Raw genomic sequence first — 22,904 nt, 5'->3', positions numbered from 1 at the left:
CACTTTTACTCAGAATATATTTTTAAACAGCAAAATAACCTTTATTAACTTCTCCCGTCTTCATTGGCCAATTACCTTTACTTACATTTTGGTTCTAAAAACACTAGGTATGATTTTTTTAAGTCAAAAGGCAAACGTTGTTTGAAAGTCAAATGAGTGTCGTTACAGTGGGTCCAACCTTTACAACTTTTTAAATAGCATGTGTAATGCCCTGATGTTGTAGAAGGACCGTCATGATAAATAATAGCTACAGTTGCAAAGGTTTTTCCTGATATTGATAACTGAGAAGCCACGAAATTTTTAATAGAAGTTGTCAATTTAGTTCCATCAGGTCTACATCGTTGGAACATTAAAATGACATACTGACCATAATTTTGTAAAAATAATGTGGACAGCATTGCAGACTTACATTGGGTACACACCATATTGTGATCCGCTGCTTTAACTAGATTATTAAAAGGCACTGATTTGCAGTCTGGTAAAGTCAAATATATAAATCTTTCAGTGTCTATTCTAGTTGTACTTGATAAAGTACAGCTGTCGCAGTCATGCTGTCATTGATAAGAACGGCTAAAAAGATTTTTTATATCTACACCTTCATCTTCCAATACATCAAACATATACATTAAAAATTCCTGACAATCCTGCTGAATATTCTGTGAAAATTGATTTTGACCAGAACATATGTCTAGACGATTTCGAATTTCTGAAACACTTTCTATTTTTGCTCTATCACTGCTACATTTCTCAAACACGGAATTCAACAAACAACAGAATCTTTGATCCCGATTTTCAACAATCTGCTCTTGTATATTTTGAAGAAAAAAAACAACATTAACCACTACATTAGCATAGCAGTTGACACCAGAACTGTTTTCAAACTGAAATCCAACAACATCTTCAACAGAATCCTTTTTCTTTCTCCTTACAATTACAGTTTCATCTACTTTTTGTCTTTTTGCTACTACCTCACTGCAATTATTCTCAGTTCTTCTTTTTCGGCCTACCACACGTTTTTCAAACAGAGGATATTGAGGCAAATGTGGAGCATACTCTCTTCTTAACTGTTGGACCTAGAGTTGTCAGGTCACCTAGGGTAGCCTGGCCTAGGGTAAGACAGTCACTAAATAGAGGCACATGTGTAAAGATTGCACACCACCCAGCGGTAACTCAATGCAATTCCACTCAAAAATGACACTACACCAACTTTGTGGAAAAATACGAGCTGTTTTATAAAAATATTTTGTTAAACTCTCTCTCCTCTCAGTAGTTTACAATTAAATATACTGTACAAACTTTCATCAGTTCTTTCCACATATATCTGATAACATTAGAAGAACCCAGCTCAGTAGTGTTTAATCTTTCTACATGGAATTATTCATAGGAAGTATTTTCTTAACAGACACTTGTAACACTTTTTACAGTGGTAGATTGCCCACCTAAGCTGATGTTTTCTGGTTACACCAAAAGAACAATTATACTTTTATTCTTTACCCACTTCAGCCTACTGTTTTGGGAATATCCAGGACATAGGACCTTGAAAGATTTCCTTTTCACCCACTGTATGACACCTTTCTGGCAGTAAGTGAGTGACCCCTGGTTTTCAATTTTCAAGTACAATAACATAAACAGCTTTGTTTTTTACTTATTCATAGGTAAATACAGGATGAAGTAACAGATTCTTCTTCCCCTCCTCCTCTGTAAAAGAATCCCACAGTATACTTCAACTCTCAATTTTGGTATCCTTGGTATCTCAGTTCACTCCTCCAGCACTGTGGTGTCTCCCTGTTTTACTTAATCCACTGAGCCTTTAACCCAGCAGGCTTTCTAAACGGTCTTCCTTCACCCTTTCAGGGCTAGTCATGAAGTTAATCAGGGAATAAGAGAATGTGAGGAAGCCCAACAGTTAATCCCGAAATAGGGGTATGAAGAACTCCTTCCTGGCTGATTCCCCAGTCACTCTTTACTCTCTCCCCTCTTTCTTCACCTTACTTGGGGATGACGCTGAAACAGATCTCCAGCTCTCCCTCCTCCCAGCTGCTCCTCACTCGATAAACGGCCCTTCGCCCGTGCGCCAGCAAGGAGATGAGACCGGACTGAGGCTGCCGGAGTTTCAGTCACCCGTGCGCACCCCGCTGCTCTCTCTCTCTCCTCGATCGCGCTGCAGCACAGGCGCGGGTGTGTAGTGTTCCCGCTAGGCGCCGCCTCACTCGCTTGGTTGTCCGCTACCCGCTCTACTGGGCCTGCACGGAGTTCAGCGCTTCACCGGCTCTCTCCACAAACAGCCGCTCTACTGGGCCTGCGCAGAGATCAGCGCTTACCTTCTCATGCGCCCAACCCAGCAATACCTTCGCCGTCACTCGTCCCCACTTCAGAGGCTCCTCAGCAGCGCCGGTCTGCTCCTTTGAAATACCGGTAAGATGAGTCCACGATAGGAAATGAAGGGAGCAAGTTTCCCAGTCAGCAGCTCGGAAAGTGAGGGGTCAAAGGGGCTCAGGGGGGAACAACCGCCTCGGCCACGCTATCAATTCCCTCAGAAAGTAAAGTCTGATGAGAGGGTTTGGTCAGGGGCAAGAGGGGGGACGTCTTCTTGAAGAGGTTGTCTATCTCTCAGACAAACTAACTGCTTCTAGTGCATCCTCCTCCCCACACCACTGCCTCTCTCCTCTAACTCACTGGACTGCACAAAATGGCTTCCTGACCTCTGCCCTTATATAGCCTGTCCACCCAGGGCCCGGTAGGGTCCAGAAGGTTCTGGAAGGACCTATATTATCCTATGGGGCTTCCTCAGGGGTTGGCAGTTATGGCAGTTAGTAGCCACCATTTTGTAGATTTGGGTGAATTTCAGTCATAAAAGGCACCTAGGCCTTTGGTATAAAAACTATGAGGGCAAAAAGAGCATCTAACCCCCAGACCATCACCAATAAAAAATAACCAGGGGACATAAAAATTAAGAGGGATGAGGGGCAAAAAGGGGACAAAATAAATAATTAATAGGATGGACTACCCAAAGGCAGACAGGTCTAACATTAACCTATTGTATTCTTTAACACAATCTAGATCTGCACAAATCTTTGTTTCATCACACTCAATCAAGTACAATCCTGATAAAGTTCTGACTCGTGATATTGCCACATATGCCATACCCTCTTTAAACACCGAACTTCCAATGTTCACCAAAGCGCTATCTACACTTAAACCTTGAGATTTATGAATTGTCACCGCATATACCAAACAAATAGGAAACTGTTTTCGGCGAACATATAAGTCTTTCACAAGCAAAAATCTAGCTGAACAACGACAAATTTGTTCTATTTCATCAATGCCATCAAATTTAATTTTTAAAATTTCAATTCCATCTCTATTTTTGTAATTCACAAAACCAACAACATGACCCCTTGCTCCATTTACCAGACCTCTTTCAACATTTAAATTCCTTCTCAAAATGATAAGACAATTTAAACACACATTCAGAGTCTTTTCAAAACCAGCAGTTTTAGATATAGTCTTCTCTAATGAATCCAATTTTGATTTCAAATTTTCAGACAAAATAATTGTTGCTCCCATATGTTCTATTTTATCTATAGCTTCCAGTTTCACTAACTCTTCATTTTCTAACTTTAACATTTTGTTGTTGAACATGGAACATTCTTTCAGAGTTGGCATCAAACATATGCCAGATTTCTTCTCGTTAATTTTCTTAAAAATATTCTCTGGAAGAATGTTTTCATTTGGGTACAAATTTGAAATTAATCGTCCATGTAAAGCTTCTTTCCCTTGCTGACTTACTTTTCCGATTCGTTCATCTTGTAGAATATTTTTATAATCTTCATCCTTTGCCTGCTGCATATTTTGAAGCAGTTCTGCATATTTGAAGTTTAACCATATATTAACGTTTCCAATGCTTCCTAGGCACTTCCTGGTATCTTCATGCGTGAGCATTTTGAACACAGGTTGTCCTTTCACTGGAGTCAACTGCAGTAGATCTCCAAAAACAATAATATGTTTTCCTCCAAATAAGACATCATAGTCTGTTCTAAGAATTTCTTGCATTCTCAAATGCACAAAAGCAAGCATTATATTTGACACCATGCTTACTTCATCATTGATAAGAAGTTTCATTTTCTTCAGGACTCTCGAAACTTCAGAACACGCATCTCCAGATAGCTTGTGATATTGCAATCTGTTATCATGCTCCACTGGCAGCATCAGTAAACAATGTAAAGTAATCCCTTTAATATTATGTGCTGCCAGCCCAGTTGGAGCGGTAACAACACAAGATAGCGGTGATTCAGTCCTTTTCTGCAGATAAGTTGCAATTGCTTTAATCAGAAAACTTTTTCCAGTTCCCGCTTCTCCACTTACGTACAGTTGGACTGGTTTAAATGATGTACAGGAGCACTCTTTCTTCTCATGAGTGAATCCATGTTCAATCTGTTTTGTGACTTCGTCATATATCTGTTTCTGCTCAAGGTTTAGTTGTTTCACCAAATCTTCTAAGTTAACTACATCATCCTGAGCTTGTTCCACAGCTCATTCCACCTCATCCATGGCAGTGGCAGCTTCATTTTGAATAATTGGTCCTCCAAGTGGATCCTGACTCAATGAAGCAGAACTCTGGCTGTCTTGACTGTCTCTAGCAATCTCTGCAGCAATTGTGGCTTCTTGCTCTATTTCTTCGTTCAACATTTGCAGATAATTTGGAAAAACAGGATATTCTATGGTATCCTTGGTTGCATTAAAAGAATCTTCGTAACAGAGAAAATCTCCAAGTAGTTCCTCTTCTGTACGCCATGGCTTAAAGAGTTGCCAAAGAGCTAAATAGTAAAATTCCCTTTTCTCTGGATTTTTGCAACTCTATTTTCGATGATTAATCAAATGGCCTTTTTTCTGTCTCACTAGACATCCTTCACACCCAATGATAGCATATATTCCATTGTTGATATCTTCTCTGATGGTTCTCTTATAAATATAGTTTTGCAGAACTTCATACAAACAACTGTTCTCAAGATGACTACTTCTATTTGGATAGTATGTATCCAACATGTTTGTCTTCAAAATATCTGTACTTTCTGGTTCTTTCTCCGCTAAATACTCTATTTCATGTACAGATTTCAAAACTCAATTTCGTGTTGCAGCAAGACCTAGACTCACCCAAATGATGGTTCTAGATTTGGCATAGAGACTTGCTGATGACAATCGATCAGAACATTCATATGCTCCAATTTCTCGATGCGACAACATCTTCAGACTGTAACTGTATAATTTCTTGCTTAGACTCTTTTCATGTGAAATGTCCTCCCACATTTCCGTCTTTTCTTTTTTTGTGATGTAAGACGTCACATATCGAGCCACAGTAATTGAGTTGTCAGCAACGAATTGAATATCCATGTTAGCATTCCACATGGACAACATCACTGGGTTGTAGTCGTTGATGTACTTGGACTCTTTGTTTCTTTTTAAATTGTATGTATTTTTTGGTGATTTCCTCGTCACAGTATGTCGCAGAGAAGACATCAAATTATTTACTCTTCCTTTAGAAATAACTGGTCGTGGAAAGCTGAAACGACATTTCGTGTAGAACTTGTCCTTGATTCTGAATTTTCGACGACAGTACTTTCCACAACGATGGGATTGAAAGCGTAAAACTTGTTGCCTTAAACTGTTTTCTTCGGTAGTTTTCAGAACAGCACATGTTGAATACTCTTCAATGAAGCTCATCACTGTCTCATCCGAATCTGTTCCAAATTTGGGTGCATCTTTAATCCACAACAACATATGTATGTGAGGAGCACCTCTCGCTTGATACTCCTTTCTCCAAAAGAAATCCAAAACCTCTCCAAGGGGAGGATTTTTTCTGTTGGTAATAAAAGACATCATAACTTCAAATCTATGATTGAAATATCTGCATACATTCACTGGATCCAAAGAACAAAGTTCTCCAGGTGTTTTGAATTCTATATTTTGTATATTTGCATTTGCCTCTCGTAGAAATTGAAGTAAGTTGTCCCATGCATACTCGGCACAGCTAAGAGTGAGGAACCATGTAGGAGTTCCTAAGTTTCTTAGCATACATTTCAATTCCCCATGACGACGGTACCAATACTCGTTTGTACCACGCTGACATGCCATGAGATTGATTAAATGAGATTCCAAAATATTATCTTGCAGATTTACTTTCTCCATGAAGTCCCTCGCCGAAACATTTTGCAGATGTGCACTTTTCAGTATATGGTTTACTGCATAAGAAAGCCCAGACAAGTCACTTTCATACAGTAAATGAAACAAATAGGGAATGCATTGATGAAACCTTGGATCTTCAGCATATAATCTTACAGTTCGATATTCAGATGCAGGAATTTGAAGTGGTCGATCCTCATATCGTCCACCTCGACCTGTTGGAAATAGCTGTGGAAAACAACGAGCTTCCAAACTTTCTTCCCATACACTAATGGGACTTCCTTTTGCTGCTTTCATTTGAAACAATTCAATTGCATTCCCCATTACTTCTTTGGAATGCAAAGGATGAACAGTATAATGTTCATATATTTCTTCACTTCTAGACACATCAACTTTTTCAATTTGGCCGCCTGAACAATCACTGTCTTCATCTGCAGCTGTTTCCTCTGCTGTAACACATACATCTTTGTAATATTCATTGTTTTTTACTAAATACAACGTTGCCTTTTTGACTTTCCTAACATCCACTAAATCTTGCCAGATTTTCTTACTCTTTGTCGGAACCCCATTAACTAGAATAACTAAAGGTTCCTCTTCTACTTTTTCTATACCAATTGTATTAATATTTTTTTTGAAATCTAGAGGCAAATAAACAACTCTTCCCTTTAATCCTCTCTGCAAATCTGTAGAAGGCAATTTCCCTATCTTAGGCTCCATGCGAACAATTGCCTGAAAAGGATGGACACATTGAATCAAAATAGACTCATATGTATTTAAATCCATCAATTCACGGGGAATGTCTACCAACTCCAGAATATTATGAACAGCTCTAGCAGGCATTCTGTTTTGATTTAATTTATCATAACAATATTTACAAATACGCTGATCAGAACTCAAGTCAAAACAATTCTCCACCCACAAATAAGTTGCAAAATCCTTCCACTCATAATTATTTATCTTTTCACTTTTTACGTATAAATCAACTAATCTAGTTTCATGCTTATAATGACTTCGTCGACAACACACACAAGTAAAATTCGACCTTTCACTTGATTTCACCCTAAACCTGGTAATTTCCTGCTCAAACTTTTCTGTACTTGAAATCTGTACATTGTCTTCCACATTACCTTGAATTGCTGTGTCAATTTCTACACTGTCCTCTTTTTCACCAAAATAACAAATCTCAATTTCTTCACAAATCTTCTTCACATCTAATTCAGTTCCATGCAAAAGAGCACTGTTTAATTGTTTAAGCTTAAGTGCTGGACTTTTTGCATAATACAACATTCTCACTAATGTCCTCATTTTGGTATGATGCACTGCTAACATCCTAAAATGATGAAAAACACTCTGACAGACTTTTCTTTAAAGACAAGCCAGTGAATGCCCTTGCAAACCTGTGTTTTCTCTCACTCTGCAAGGATCTAAGTCTTGCAACAACTTCACTTTCTGCTTTAGACTTTTCTTACTATATGTACGTAAGAAATTACAAAACAAATCAATTGATTCCTGTCGCACACTACAAATACGACTACACTTCCAAGTGTACACTGGACCCTTAGTACGTCTCCCTAAAACTTCATCAGTTAACACCTCTTCTGGTTCTCTAGGCACAAGTTTCTCTTTTTCAATCGGACAACCGTCTTTCACTTCATACGCTCGACCACTGGTGTCAACTGCATGCACTAAATAATTCTCCTGGAAGTAACTCTCCTCATTAAAAAATGGCTCACAACTTGAACTGTGCATCCATTCTCCTGAAATTTTTTTACAAAAATTAGTCTGATTAATTACTCTTTTCCATCTACTGTTTGATTTGAAAACATCAATTGTCTTGTTAAGTGTGCTAATTCTATTGATTATTAAAATAAATAATTTTTTCTTAACTTCAAAAGCCTGATCAACAATCTTCTCTACACTTTTCTTTTTCTTATAAAAAGCAGCTCTCTGTTTACCTTTCCTAATGTTTTTTAACAAATTTAAAACCACCCTATTGCGAAACATTCATTTACGAATCTCTCTAAACTGATTCTGCCTTCTATTCCTATACATATTATTCTCTCCTGCTCCAGTTGTAGAATTTTTTGAGGGTCTCTCCTTCCTTTTCAAATTTACTCTCTCATTCTCTTTTTCTACATGCTGTCCAACATTTTTTTTTTATCTACATATGTTCCGTAAGAAGGACTTAGTTGTCTTACCAGGAGCTTTGTTCCTGTTTTTTGAAGTATTTGTTGTGGAAGACTGCTGCAATTCCGTTGCTGTTTTTTTTTTTTGCGGTTATCATGTTTTCTTCTCCTTTGCCTTGAGGGCATCCTTCCTTACTCTTGAAATCTTGATTTCAATCTGTGTTAAAGAAAAAAATAGCACATTATAGACCACTATTACCAAACAACAAAGCAATGACAAAAAGCAAACGGTCTATTCAGGGTTACAGATCAGGTGAGGATTCTCCAGGGGTAGAGAAGAGGTGAGGCCTGTATTGAAGAGTGTAGTGGAAGACAGCTCTGTCCACAGGTACAAAGAAGATGAGACCTGTGTCTAAGAGTGCAGTAGGGGATAGGCTTCATGAAGTCTAGTCCACTGCACTCTTACACACAGGCTTCACCACCTATGCTTCCCAGGAAAGGCCTCTCTCCCACTACAGTCTTGAATATAGGCCTCACCTCCTCTGTCCCTCTGGACATGCCTCACCTCATCTGCACAATCTACTTCCTAATCTGAAGTAACACAGGTGACATTATTGTGAAAGGATGAAATCTATGTATTTAATCATGCAGACATTATTTATTCCTTCTCAAAAATCTAAAACTCATTGATTTGCACCAAAATCGTTTTTTAAATAACATTTTAGACACACACTGCAGGTCCTATGTATAAGCATTCAGTGTCCATGAGTACAGTGGAGAGGACTGACCTCCTCTCACCCTTGGACAAGCCTTACCTCATCTGTGTCCTCTGGACAGGCCTCAATGTATTGAGTATATTTGATGGTAACTGGGTGCCGATGAGGTGACGCATGTCCAAGGGTGTAAATAAGCTGAGGCCTGTCTAAGGATACAGATTAGTTAAAGTCTAATCAGGGTTGCAGATGAGGGGAGGATTGTCTAGGGGTGCAGAAGAAGTGAGGCCTGTATTGAAGAGTGTAGTGGAAGAGAGGTCTGTCCACGGGTACAAAGAAGGTGAGACCTGTGTCTAGGAGTGCAGTGGGGGACAAGCTTCATAAAGCCTAGTCCACTGCACTCTTAGACACAGGCCTCACCACCTACGCTCTCCAGAAAAGGCCTCTCTCCCACTACAGTCTTGAACACAGGCCTCACCTCCTCTGCCCCTCTGGACATTCCTGACCTCATCTGCACAATCTACTTCCTAATCTCAGGTAACACAGGTCACATTATTGTGAAAGGATGAAATATATGTATTTAATCATGCAGACACTATTTATTCCTTTTCAAAAATCTAAAGATCATTGATTTGCACCAAAATCGTTTTATAAATAACATTTTAGACACACACTGCAGGTCCTATGTACAAGCATTGAGTGTCCATGAGTACAGTGGAGAGGACTGACCTCCTCTCACCCTTGGACAAGCCTTACCTCATCTGTGTCCTCTGGACAGGCCTCAACATATTGAGTATAAATGATAGTAACTGGGTGCAGATGAGGTGACGCATGTCCAAGGGTGTAAATAAGCTGAGGCCTGTCTAAGGATACAGATTAGTTTAAGTCTATTCAGGGTTGCAGACGAGGTGAGGATTGTCTAGGGGTGCAGGAGAGGTGAGGTCTGTATTGAAGAGTGTAGTGGAAGAGAGGTCTGTCCAAGGGTACAAAGAAGGTGAGACCTGTGTTTAAGAGTGCAGTGGGGGATAGGCTTCATGAAGTCTAGTCCACTGCACTCTTAAACACAGGCCTCACCACCTATACTCCCCAGGAAAGGCCTCTCTCCCACTACAGTCTTGAACACAGACCTCACCTCCTCTTTCCCTCTGGACATGCCTCACCCCAACTGCACAATCTACTTCCTAATCTGAGGGAACACAGGTGACATTATTGTGAAAGGTTGAAATATATTTATTTAATCATGCAGACACTATTTATTCCTTCTCAAAAATGTAAAAGCCATTCATTTTCCCCAAAATCGTTTTTCACATCACATTTAAGAAACACAGCACAGCACCTATGTACAAGCATTCCATGTCACTACTAAAACTTCACAATTTTACAAAATACATTCCCTCTATGCAACGAAACTCAATGTGCTTCCTACACTGAGTTAACACAGGTAACATCATTCTGAAAACTGCGATTTTATTTCTTTCAGCATGCAAACACTATTTATTCCATCTCAAAAATGTAAAAGCCATTCATTTTCCCCAAAATCGTTTTTGACTTCACATTTAAGAAACACAGCACAGGTCCTATGTACAAGCATTCCATGTCATTACTGAAACCTCACTATTTTACAAAATACAATTCCTCTATGCAAACAAACTCAATGTGCTTCCTACACTGAGTTAACACAGGTAACATCATTGTAAAGAGTCAAATTGACGCCTGTGTCTAAGAGTGCAGTCGGGGATAGGCTTCATGAAGCCTAGTCCACTGCACTCTTAGACACAAGTCTCACCACCTATGCTCCCCAGGAAAGCCCTCTCTCCCACTACAGTCTTGAACAAAGGCCTCACCTCCTCCGTACCTCTGGACATGCCTCACCTCATCTGCCCAATCTACTTCCTAATCTGAGGTAACACAGCTAACATCATTGTGAAAGGGGCACATATTTTTCTTTAAGCATGCAGACACTCTTTATTCCTTCTCAAAAATGTAAAAGCCATTCATTTTCCCCAAAATCGTTTTTCACATCACATTTAAGAAACACAGCACAGGTCCTATGAACAAGCATTCCATGTCACTACTGAAACTTCACAATTTTACAAAATACAATTCCTCTATGCAAAGAAACTCAATGTGCTTCCTACACTGACTTAACACAGGTAACATCATTGTGAAAAGGACAAATTTATTTCTTTAAGCATGCAGACACTATTTATTCCTACTCAAAAATGTAAAAGCCATTCATTTTCCCCAAAATCGTTTTTGACATCACATTTAAGAAACACAGCACAGCACCTATGTACAAGCATTCCATGTCACTACTAAAACTTCACAATTTTACAAAATACATTTCCTCTATGCAACGAAACTCAATGTGCTTCCTACACTGAGTTAACACAGGTAACATCATTCTGAAAAGGTCAAATTTATTTCTTTCAGCATGCAAACACTATTTATTCCATCTCAAAAATGTAAAAGCCATTCATTTTCCCCAAAATTGTTGTTAACTTCACATTTAAGAAACACAGCACAGGTCCTATGTACAAGCATTCCATGTCATTACTGAAACCTCACTATTTTACAAAATACAATTCCTCTATGCAAACAAACTCAATGTGCTTCCTACACTGAGTTAACACAGGTAACATCATTGTAAAGAGTCAAATTGACGCCTGTGTCTAAGAGTGCAGTCGGGGATAGGCTTCATGAAGCCTAGTCCACTGCACTCTTAGACACAAGCCTCACCACCTATGCTCCCCAGGAAAGCCCTCTCTCCCACTACAGTCTTGAACAAAGGCCTCACCTCCTCCATACCTGTGGACAAAATACAATTCCTCTATGCAAAGAAACTCAATGTGCTTCCTACACTGACTTAACACAGGTAACATCATTGTGAAAGGGGCACATTTATTTCTTTAAGCATGCAGACACTCTTTATTCCTTCTCAAAAATGTAAAAGCCATTCATTTTCCCCAAAATCGTTTTTGACATCACATTTAAGAAACACAGCACAGGTCCTATGTACAAGCATTCCATGACACTACTGAAACTTCACAATTTTACAAAATACAATTCCTCTTTGCAGTAAAAACTTTTTACCAAGCATTATCAAAAAGCATGACACAAAGCAACATTAAAAACCACAATTTGCTTCCAAATCTTCTCCATAGAGTATACAAGTCTCTATGTATATTAAATGAATCATTACTCACCTTTACAAATGCTTTAGGAGATTGAGAACAGTGTCAGACACACACACCAATATTTCTTTAGCAGAGCAAAATGTATGTACTCCAGGCACTGCAACCATGAATGGCACAGAGAACCTCTAATTCTACACACATATTGCACATGATAACCGATCAAAACTCTTCCCTCTCTATTTTCAAACCAACACCCTTCCCCCCCCCCTCAGCCTTTTCTACCTGTTACCATAGCAACTCCCTCCTCACTGAGCTCTCAGGGTTAAACGTTTATTCTACAATGTTGCAAATGAACTAAGCAAGGATGTTTGACCTCTCAATACACCAGCTTATCCGCTGCAATCTTTCTTTAAATGACTTTTTCTTAACCATTAAAATTGCTTCTTTCACAGAACAGAACCATGCACCCTAACTTCCACTATTCAACTATCTGAATCCACCAATCATTGCTTGTGATTGAAGAGCACTGAAACTCCACAGTTTTTGTTTGCAAACTCATACTGTTCCAACTGCCATTTCATTCCCACACTTCATCTGACTGCACCAGAACCTCCTCTTACCATGTATTCTGTCTGGGTTATTGGACATAGCTACATCCACTGGGCTCAAAGGTATGCAGCTACCAGAAATTTTCACAACCTTGACTTACCAAATGTAGACATAAAATGGATTGGCCAAAGAGGATTGAGATGTCATCAATTGATACCATTGGTGAAAACCTTTTTGCATCTGCCACACCCTAACCTCATAATTCTGCACTGTGGTGGAAATGACTTAGGCACTTTGACTGGGGTAGGTCTGGAAATGCTTTTAAAGGACACCTTTGAGCAATTGATGGCACTTTTTCCTTAAACTGCCTTGGTATATTCCAATATATGCCAAAGACAGAAATGGAAGTGGTCCAACCAATTTTGTCCACAATTTGAGAAAGCACGGAAACATGTCAATAAATCTGTTTCTGCTTACATGAGAGACTATGGAATGGGTTCAATATACGACAACAACTTGCGTTACAACATGCAAGATATCTACAGAGGAGATGGTGTGCACTTCTCAGATGAGGGGAATAGAATATTCCTCCTGAATATAAGACTGTGCATTGGAACCTACTTGTAGGTACCTAAATCAGCCACAGAACCCAAAAACTCTTTTCAGAGCTACCCTACCTCTGATCACTCCAAATGATTATCTTTTTCTAACTTTTTTCACTATTTTTCACTAAAGTACGCTCCCCGGTACGCTTCCCGGTGCGCGTACCGGGCGCTCCGCCCGCGAAAATTAAAAAAAAAATTGTTTTTTTTGGGCCTATATGGGCCTCCTTAGCCCCCCTCAGAAAACCTAGGGGGTCAGGGAGTGTCTAACGTGCCCCCTTTTACCCATTCCCAACGTTGTTTGTCCTCCATCTTGTGTCTCAAACCTACCGAAACACAAGATGGTGGACTCCAGTAGCGCTGCCGGTACGCGTACCGGGGCGCGCACCGGGAAGCGCTCCCAAAACATTTTAAAAGTTAATTTACATAAAAAACACTGGAGACACTTTCAGCAAATATAGAATAGGCCCTACTACATACCAATCCCTACCATTTTCCCAAATTTGGTGGAATTCCATTGAGCCATTTGAGCTGTAGCATTGTCTAAATATCCTGAGGTAAATTACATGACAAAAACACATCTGAAGTGTTAGAATTTACAACCAATTAAAATGTTACTTTCATTTTCTACTTTTTTTCCTGACATGTGATTGGTTATGTACATGAATATAAATGAAAAATGAGAGGGAAACACGGCCATTTTGACTACAACTACCTGAGGTACATCTTGAATGGATTTTCGCATTTTTTCTTCTTCACCTCTCTGTAAAGTAAGTTGATAATTTGTAAGGGGCACTTTGAGTTCATTTGTAAAAACGTTTTCTGATAGTTATTTACTGTCCCTCTGCTATAGTTATAGATAGAGATAGGCTCCTCTGTTATATTTATGGATTGACTTAGGCTTCTCTGCTATAATTATGAATTTACTTACGCTTCTTCACAGGCACTTTTTTATATTTCTACTTCCTGCCTGTTACCATACACTGCCCAAAGTTAACTTCACTGTTAAAAAATTAGAACTACCTGTCTGAACTTAAACCCAACAGTGCCCTAACTCTACTGATATAGTTATTTTTTATGCAATTCACAGCAAAAAAATGGAAGGGGAGCAAGAAAATATCAATGTTTCCTTCGAGATTACATATGAAGAGATTCTTAATGAAGATTTTGTTGAAGAAGATTTTATGGATCAGTCTTTGGATCAACAATTTATTGAATGTTTACAAGATATCGAAACATGCATTTTTGAGGAGATTCCAGATGATCTAATGCTGGAAGTTTTATTGAACTGTGAAAATTCTAACCAATACATTTTTATTTAATAATTAAAAATTGTTTGAGACATTATTCATTTTTATATCTAATTCATTAAGTACTACAAAATGATTATGTTTATATTATAGTATAAAGTGACAGTATACTGTGCAATTTTAAAACATCATAAGGGAGCAGGGTAGACTACCCATGATCCCCTAGGTCTTCTCAGGGAGTACCTAAAGGATCTGTTTCTGCTTTCCTGGCAGACTATGGTATGGATTCCATATACCACAATAACTTCTGTAACAACATGCACGATATCTACAGAAAAAAGGTGTACATTGAATTTAAGACTCTGCATTGGTACCTACATGTTGGTACTTAAATCACCCACACAACACAACAACTCTATTCAGGGCTACCCTACCTCTAAGCACTTTAAATTATTATTTTACAGTTTTCACCATGTGTGGGGGGGAGGTGTGTGTGGGGGATGGTGGGGTGTGTCTGTGAGGTGTGTGTGTGTGTCTGGGGGGGTGAGGTGTATAGGTGTGTGTAGGTGTGTGGGGTATGTGGGTGTGGGTGGGGGTGTGGGGGTGTAAGGTGTGTGTGTGGGTGTGGGGTGTTTGAGTGTAGGTGGAGGTGTGGGTGTGTGAGGTGTGTGTGGGAGGTGTGTGGGTGTGGGGGGTATGTGTGTAGGATGTGTGTGTATGTGTGGGTGTGTCTGTGAGGTGTGTATGTGTGTGTGTGTGAGGGGGGAGGGAGGTGTGTGTGTGGGGTGTGTCTGTGAGGTATCTGTGTGTGCGTGTGTGTGTTGGGGGGGTGAGGTGTGTGTGTGTGTGTGGGGTGTGTGGGTGTGGATGTGTAAGGTGTCGGTGTGGGGGTGTGGGGTGTTTGGGTGTGGGTGAAGGTGTGCGTGTGTGAGGTATGTGTGGGGAGTGTGTGGCTGTGGGGGTGTGGGGTTGTGTGCGCATGGGTGTGTATGGGACGTACTTGTAGGTACCTAAAACAGCCACAGAACCCAAAAGCTCTTTTCAGAGCTACCCTACCTCTAATCACTCAAAATGATTTTTTACACTACTATTTTCACTATTTTTCACCAAAGTACGCTCCCCGGTGCGCGTACCGGGCGCTCCCCCCGGGAAAATCGAAAAAAATTAAAACAAAATTTTCACCCGCGGGACCCTTTTATGGCCCCCACATCAAACCTAGGGGGTCAGGGGGGGTCTACCCTTCCCCCTTTTGGTTATTTCCCCCTTTGTTTTTGCCACCTCTTGTGTCTCGATCCTACCGAGACACAAGATGGCGGCCGCTCTGGACTGTTTGGAATGTTTACAGACACCCGAGAGCCAATCAGCTTTCCGTGCGTAAATCGCGTGGCGCGCCCGGAGCGCTCCCCGGTGCACGTACCGGGGCGCGGCTATAGAGATATATATTTTTTTTAACCTAAATTACTCAAAATCCACTGGAGCACATATCTTGAGACATAGCAAAGGCACATCGGGCTACCACTCCCTACAATTTTGCCAAGTTTGGTGGGAATCCATTCAGCCGTTCGGGCTAAAAGTGAGTCCAACCGCCCTATGGAAATTAACATGGGGAAAACACGTTTTGGGACCCCCCCTTTTATCTCAGCCCCTGCTTAACGAATCCCCCCCAAACTTTCAGGGAAGGAGCGGAGCGCCGCGAGGCAAATTTGAGGAAATTTCAGGCAGATTCCTCAAACGGCGCCAAAGTTATTCCCAATAGAATGTTGCAATTTCCCTATGGAAAACAATCCTAACTATAACTACCTACTGGCGACCGCCAGTAGGTAATATATATATATATAATGCTTCATATTATTCTGAGCTATTTTGTAAACCTCAAGGCCTAAAATACTATGCAATCGAATCTATCCCAGTGACAAAAAGAGGAGGGGATAGGGATGCCTGCATGCGAAGAACTGAAACTAATTACATCCTGGAATTCGATTCCAAATGGCCTGGAGGTCTGAACACCACAGAAGACCGCCACACATATTTATAACAAGTAAAATATAATCTTTAATATGTGAGGCCTCTTAGGGGCAAAGATAGGAAGAGCAGGCATCTATCATTCTACATTATGGCAAGGACAAACATGAAAACTGGGATATTGAATTGCTAGATTTGCACATTTTTGTACTAAAACATATTTATTTTCTTTTAAACTATTAAAGTTTCTTAGGAACTGTACAAGTGCAATAACATTCACAATTGATGACTTATGATTAATGTTAGCCGGCTTCTAGACATTAGGGTCGTTTTATCCATATGTATTTTAGACAGTTGGTTTTAATTATGTCACCGATATCCTTTTTATATTTAGGTTTGTTCTTATAATGTGGTTTTTATTCATATATTTTTTACCTCACCATCAATTATGGTTTTGTGTAGATGAATTGAATCTGATACATACCCAATCACATTAAGTACTGTAGAAATGTATTTATTCACTTAAAACTATCCCTGGATAAGTATCATCATATACATGAACTGTTTTTCCCTCCCCGAATGATCCATCGTAACATTAGACAATGAACTGAATCAGTATAATTATAATTGAAATTTATTTGTGTGTTTTATCATTCTTTAAAAGCATGAGTCACTTTAATTGTATTGCACTATTGCACTAGGCCACTTTAGTATTATCATTGAAGGGGATCCTTCCTTGAACGTTAAAAGCCGTATGATTATCTGTTAGATACATTATGTACTTAGGTGTCTATTGAGTGGAAATGGATTTAGTTTAAAGGTATTATGTTATGGAATATGGAATAAGCATTTATGCTGATAATATAAGTGCAATTTTATCAACTTATTGCTGTTATCCGTAACATAATGTTTTCACAATGGAAGTGACCTATTAACTGTCTTCTGTGTAATCAAGTTATCGTATTTATACGGATAGAAAATGAGACAGTGATATTTGACTTTAGTAACGGTATTCATACTGTTAGTATTTCTTCTATGTCCATTTAGACATGTGATGCACCTGCACTTTAAAATGGGCTGAGCATATAGCATTGTCATGTGACCAAGGCCGCAGGGACGGCCGAAACGCGTCATGACTAGCTGTTTGTTGGGTGAATAAACTGTATGCTGCAACAAGTTGGTCCATGCCTTGTATTTCACCTGAATGGTGGAGCAATGCGAGGTATTGCAGATATATATATATATATATATATATATATATATATATATATATATATACATATATATATATATATAATGCTTCATATTATATATATATATATATATATATATATATATATATATATATATATATATATATATATATATATATATATATATATAATGCTTCATATTATTCTGAGCTATTTTGTACTACCTTTCTGGTCTCTCCTCTAATGGCATACTAGTTTATAGAGTTTGTGTACAAAAGAAGTTTGGATAATGCCATGAGCGATGTCGCTAGTGATGTCATAGAGCATGTCATGAGAGATTATAATATGTGAGGTCCTAAGCAGTGCTTGGTGGGTGTGAATGTTATAGTCCAAAATGTTAATGGTGTCCATGACCTTTTCACCTAACTAAAATGTTTCTTTAACCTTCCAATTTTTCCATCAAGTTTTTAAGTTTTTTTTTTAACAAATGTTATTTGTATCATACTTTACTATAACATATTTATTTTTGCTTTTTCTGTGGATTTCTAGGGGTCTTTTACCATAAAGTGCAATTTCATTATCATGCATTAAGTCATCCATAGGTGCACTAGATTTGGTTAGCTGCAGGCCTGGCTTGCAGCCAGACCCTGCATCTAATTCTGCACAGGCAGCTCCCCAGATCAAGCCAACGCCACGCCGCACATGGCTTTTTCTCGAGCGTGGCATGGAGTTACATGCAGGGCCTGTGTTGCAGCCAAACTCTGCTTCCAACTCCCCACAAGAAGTCAAGTTCATGCTTTGCATAGCATTTAGACATGTGCAGCAGGGTGTTGGTCACAGGGCTTGGCCTGCCACCAGTACCTGTAGGCAAAACCCCAGCAGGCTGCCAACTCCACATCATGCACAGCATTTGGTGTGAGCAATGTAGAGTGGCCTTCGGGCCTGGTGGACCCCATACCCTGGGTCCAAATCATATATGATAAGGTGAGGGGGGGTCCAGCCCCATATCCAACCTTTAATTGGCCCCAGGAACCCCAGCCCCTGGAGACAAATGCAATTAAACCAGGGATGAGGGCAAGCAGCCACCCTCCCAATCCGTAATATCCCCGGTGGCGCCTGCCCCGAGGCCAATTAGAATAAATAAGGGGAGGGGCCACATGGCCCACCCCCACCTAACCTTATTAGACCTCAAAAACCCAATCCCCTGGGGGCCATGTGTTTTTTCTGTTAAGGGGTGGGAGGCCCACGCAGGCCCTGGGAACCCGATCCACTAGGCCTGTGTTCTTTTAATGTGGAGGAGAGGCATGTAACCCCGTTTTCTAAGCCTCACTAAGTCCTGTTGACCCCATCCCCCAGGTCCATATTTATATTGAAAGGAAAGGGGGCATACCGCTCCGTTGCCTGAACCTCATTAGGTACTGGGGACCCCATCCCCCAGGTTCATATGCATATACAAAGGGTATTGTGGCCACCTCACCTTAAGCCTATTAAGCCCATGGGGACCCCATCCCCCTGGACCTGACTTTATATTTTGAGGGTGCCTCAGGGACACCTAGGCACCCACCAAGCACATGATGAAGGCTGCGTAAGGAACCCCAGGGCAGCTGCAACTGGCTCCCTACATGGTGCAGAACCAGCATGACTCCCGCCCGGAGGTAACAGCAATTTGTGCTGCTCCATACACGTGAAAACGATTTGTTATTCTGTTACCCTGCTCACATCAGTGAGGGCAGGGAAACACAACACAAGTCTGCTCCCAGCCGACGGGGGCATTTTTAAAGCTCCCTCCCACTGGGAGCAGATTTTGTGTGTGCACCTGTTTCGTGATAGAATTTGAAATGTTCCTGACAGGTGGGGACAAACCCATGTTTCCTTGCCTGTGGCGGTAAGGGCAGCAAAACCACTGTGTCCCAGTGGATGGGTTCCCTGGGGCCAATAAATGCTCAGGGATGGGGGCCATGCAGCATCTCTCCCTTTTTTTTTAAAGTCACAGACCTGGGGGATTAAGTCTCCAGGGCATTTTGAAGGCTAGGGGAGGTGAGCGACATGGCACCCCTCCCCTTAAAAAATTATTTGGGCCTCAGGGCACGGGGCCTACACGCCAAATACGGCTTGGGATAATAAAACAGGGAGGGGCTGTGTGCCCCCCTCCCTGAGCCTTATTAGGCTCCAGGGTCCCATCCCCCCAGGCCAAACCAATAAAAGAGGGAAGGGGGCCATGAGGCCCTCCTCCCCAAGCCTTTATATGCCATGGGGACCCCATCCTCCAGGACAAAAGCCAATTAAAAAAGGAAGAGTGCTTGCGGTCTAATATGCTCCTAGGGACCACATCTCCCTGAGCTTGTCTCTTTAACAGGTGGGTGTCTACCTAGGTCACCTACCATGTACATTTTGTGGGCTGTGGAAGGAGCCCCAGGGCCTCTGTGGCCCCAGCCAACTTCCTGCATGGTGTCCCTGCCGGCATTGCTCCCACTATTTATGCTGCTCCATAGGGGTGGGAGCAATCTGTTCTACTTCCCTGCCCGCATCAGCATATGACTGAACATGTAGATGCGTATCGTGCCTTACATGCGCTTGTATCACTTCAATTCTTGGATGCCTTGGTGTACATCACATATTATGCCCATGGATTTCCACCCTATGCCAAGCTTTGTCATCATTATACAATGGCCATCACTATAAAGTGTGAGCACCATCATACAATAGGTATCCAACCTTTGCCAAGCAGTACCACAATTATTGCATGGCCAGCAATACCGCAGGGGGTCGCCACCCATCACACCAGGGTTGCCTAAACATTTTTTTCTAGCATTTTTATACCCAAAGGTATCAGAGCGCTTTGCATGAGCACTAGCAGCATTACAGATGGCCACATTCATTTTTAAAAAATTTCAGGCACAGGGAGATTAAGTGATTTGCCCAGAATCACAGGGTGCTTGAACCTCCCACCAGACTCGAACCTTGTTACCTAGCTTCAGAGTCAGCGGTTCCACCCATTAAGCCACATCCTCTCAATGCTAAGAAAGATCAGCAATATAGCAGCGCTATCATTATGTCAGGTCTGGGGATCATCACATCATAGATGCCCTCAATATACCACAATCCCTACCAATTTGCAACAACCAGCATTGGTCCACGTGGATACCATTAGCACATGCTTTTTCAAGCGTGCTCATATGCGTAAGCAAACACAGGCATTCTTACACAAAAACACAGACTAAACGAAATTGAAAACTTTTTTTTTAACTCCCCTTGTTATGGCAGCTGTATGCATCCACCTAAACCAGACTTCTTCAAAGAGTAGAACATTAGGTACTCAAGGCTCTACAACTACCTGTAAGTAGCTTCCTGTACAGCCAAACCTACTAAATTAAAATATTATACTTGGTTGAATTAATCTATGTATGCCAAAGTTGAAAAATGTGGATTCAAGATAATAATGTGTCTTTTATCAGAGCTCAAGAGTTGATGCTTGGAGAAAAATAATTGAATTTCAAAATATATTTAAAACTGATGCTATGAGTGCTTTAAGTATGTAGCACTGGGGATTTATTAATAATATTATTACCTTAGTGCAAGGGGCATTGCAGCTATGCCTGTTATGTATTACCCATATGGAAGAATTCCAAAGGGATAAAGCCCCTTTTACATTACTGCTGGCAATCCTGCCTGATGAACTGAAATAACCACTACCAGCAATCTCTCCTGTGGTGGCACTAATGAAATCTTGTTTAATCTGAGCACGATGACAACACTCATGTCCAATGAAAATCATCCCAAGCTACTAATGTAAGTAGCTCGTCGTATTACAGTAAAGGTTGGAGACCTCTGCGGTAAAGACAACAATGCATTTCTCTCTGCTGATTTGGCTGTTGCTGTCTGGCCTTCTTGCAGGAGGCTCAGAGTCAAGGGCGCTGTCAGTGGTAAAAGGAAATCTACAGGGCGGTCACACAGCTGATCCAGCAGAAGGATTGGTGGGCATCATGGTTCAAGAGGAAGCATCATTGACTGTGAGTCTGCACTGCAGGATAGAGCTTCAGCCAATCATTAGGTAGCTGCTTGTTGTGCAAGGAGGGTTAAGGCCTAGCAGATCTTCATAGTTTTCAATGGAGCATGGGTTGGTTTGCTTCAGGAACCAAGGCACAGACGACCAAGCCAGCCCTGACAAGATGTGCTTTGTGTACACAAGGGTTGGAGAGTGCTAGGTTGACACTCCCCATGGAACAAGTTAGCCTATCGGAGTTGGGCAATCAATTCCAGTTTATTGGGTATGGGTGGAGCCAAGGAAAGATTGCAGCACAGCTGCGTAGCGCACCAGGAATTAACTGTTACTCTGTGCAAAGTTGATGTAAAAAAAATATTTGGTATATATATGGTTGTTGGCAGTCCTGACAGGGACCCGTGGTCACCCATTCAGATAACTAATGTTATCCAAGGGATCCCTAAAATGCAGGCTGTTCGTAGTTTAACCCCTTCCATGCTCATGACGAGCTGAGCTCGTCATGAGTTGCGCCGCTCGCATGCTCATGACGAGCTCAGCTCGTCATGTAACGCGTTTTTTTAAAAACCGCTGCACAGCGCGAAAAAAGCCGCAGCACGCATGCGGTTAAACATAAATGAAGCCCTATATGAATTAAGTCCCAGGCCCCAAAATAAGTGCCGTCTTCACCTCCTTCAACCAATGGCTCAAATAAAGCACAGCCTGTAAAAGCCAGAGGACAACAATTCATTCATCTAGACCTGCCTGGTTCCACTTTCTTTGTGTCAATGATCACGGGAGAAGATTCAGGTTAATGGCGTGAACAATAACCTCCCGACTCCTTCATATTAATGCAGTATGGAGAGTTTTATAGGGCAAATAAGAATAATTTTAAGGGGTGCTAATGATTGTCAATTTTGCTCGGTCTGTAAATGCACATTATGGGTAGGACCAGTCTCTTTTGAGCAGATGCTGAGAACCCACGTGTTAATTTTCATTAAGAAGTCTTTAGCAGTGCTTCATTTGAGCCAGTGGTTTCAGTTGCTCAGCACCTGCACTTAATTGTCAACAACCCACTTAGGACTCTGCCATATGGTGGCGCTGCTCATCTAATTTGAGATAAGCAGAATAATGGTTGTTTATGAATAAAATAGAAATTAAAAATTACTAATATCTGCCTCCCAGCCATTCGTTTAGCTTTGGGGACCTGGAA

At 40.9% G+C, this 22,904-nt stretch overlaps 1 protein-coding gene and 1 long non-coding RNA gene across 7 annotated transcripts in view; one reads left to right on the top strand and one right to left on the bottom strand.

The window, feature by feature from the left end:
- The window catches only part of LOC144783772 (uncharacterized), a 317,953-nt gene that overhangs the window by 171,297 nt on the left and 123,752 nt on the right, over positions 1-22,904 (bottom strand). The window lies entirely within an intron of this gene.
- LOC144783770 (cathelicidin-1-like) overlaps positions 1-22,904 on the top strand; it is a 217,773-nt gene that overhangs the window by 146,159 nt on the left and 48,710 nt on the right. The gene's annotated exons all lie outside the window — the stretch shown is intronic.

Source organism: Lissotriton helveticus, chromosome 10, assembly GCF_964261635.1.
Source record: "Lissotriton helveticus chromosome 10, aLisHel1.1, whole genome shotgun sequence".
In the NCBI taxonomy this organism is placed as follows: domain Eukaryota; kingdom Metazoa; phylum Chordata; class Amphibia; order Caudata; family Salamandridae; genus Lissotriton; species Lissotriton helveticus.
Note: the sequence above shows the minus strand (reverse complement) of the source record. Positions and strands in the feature narration are given on the sequence as shown.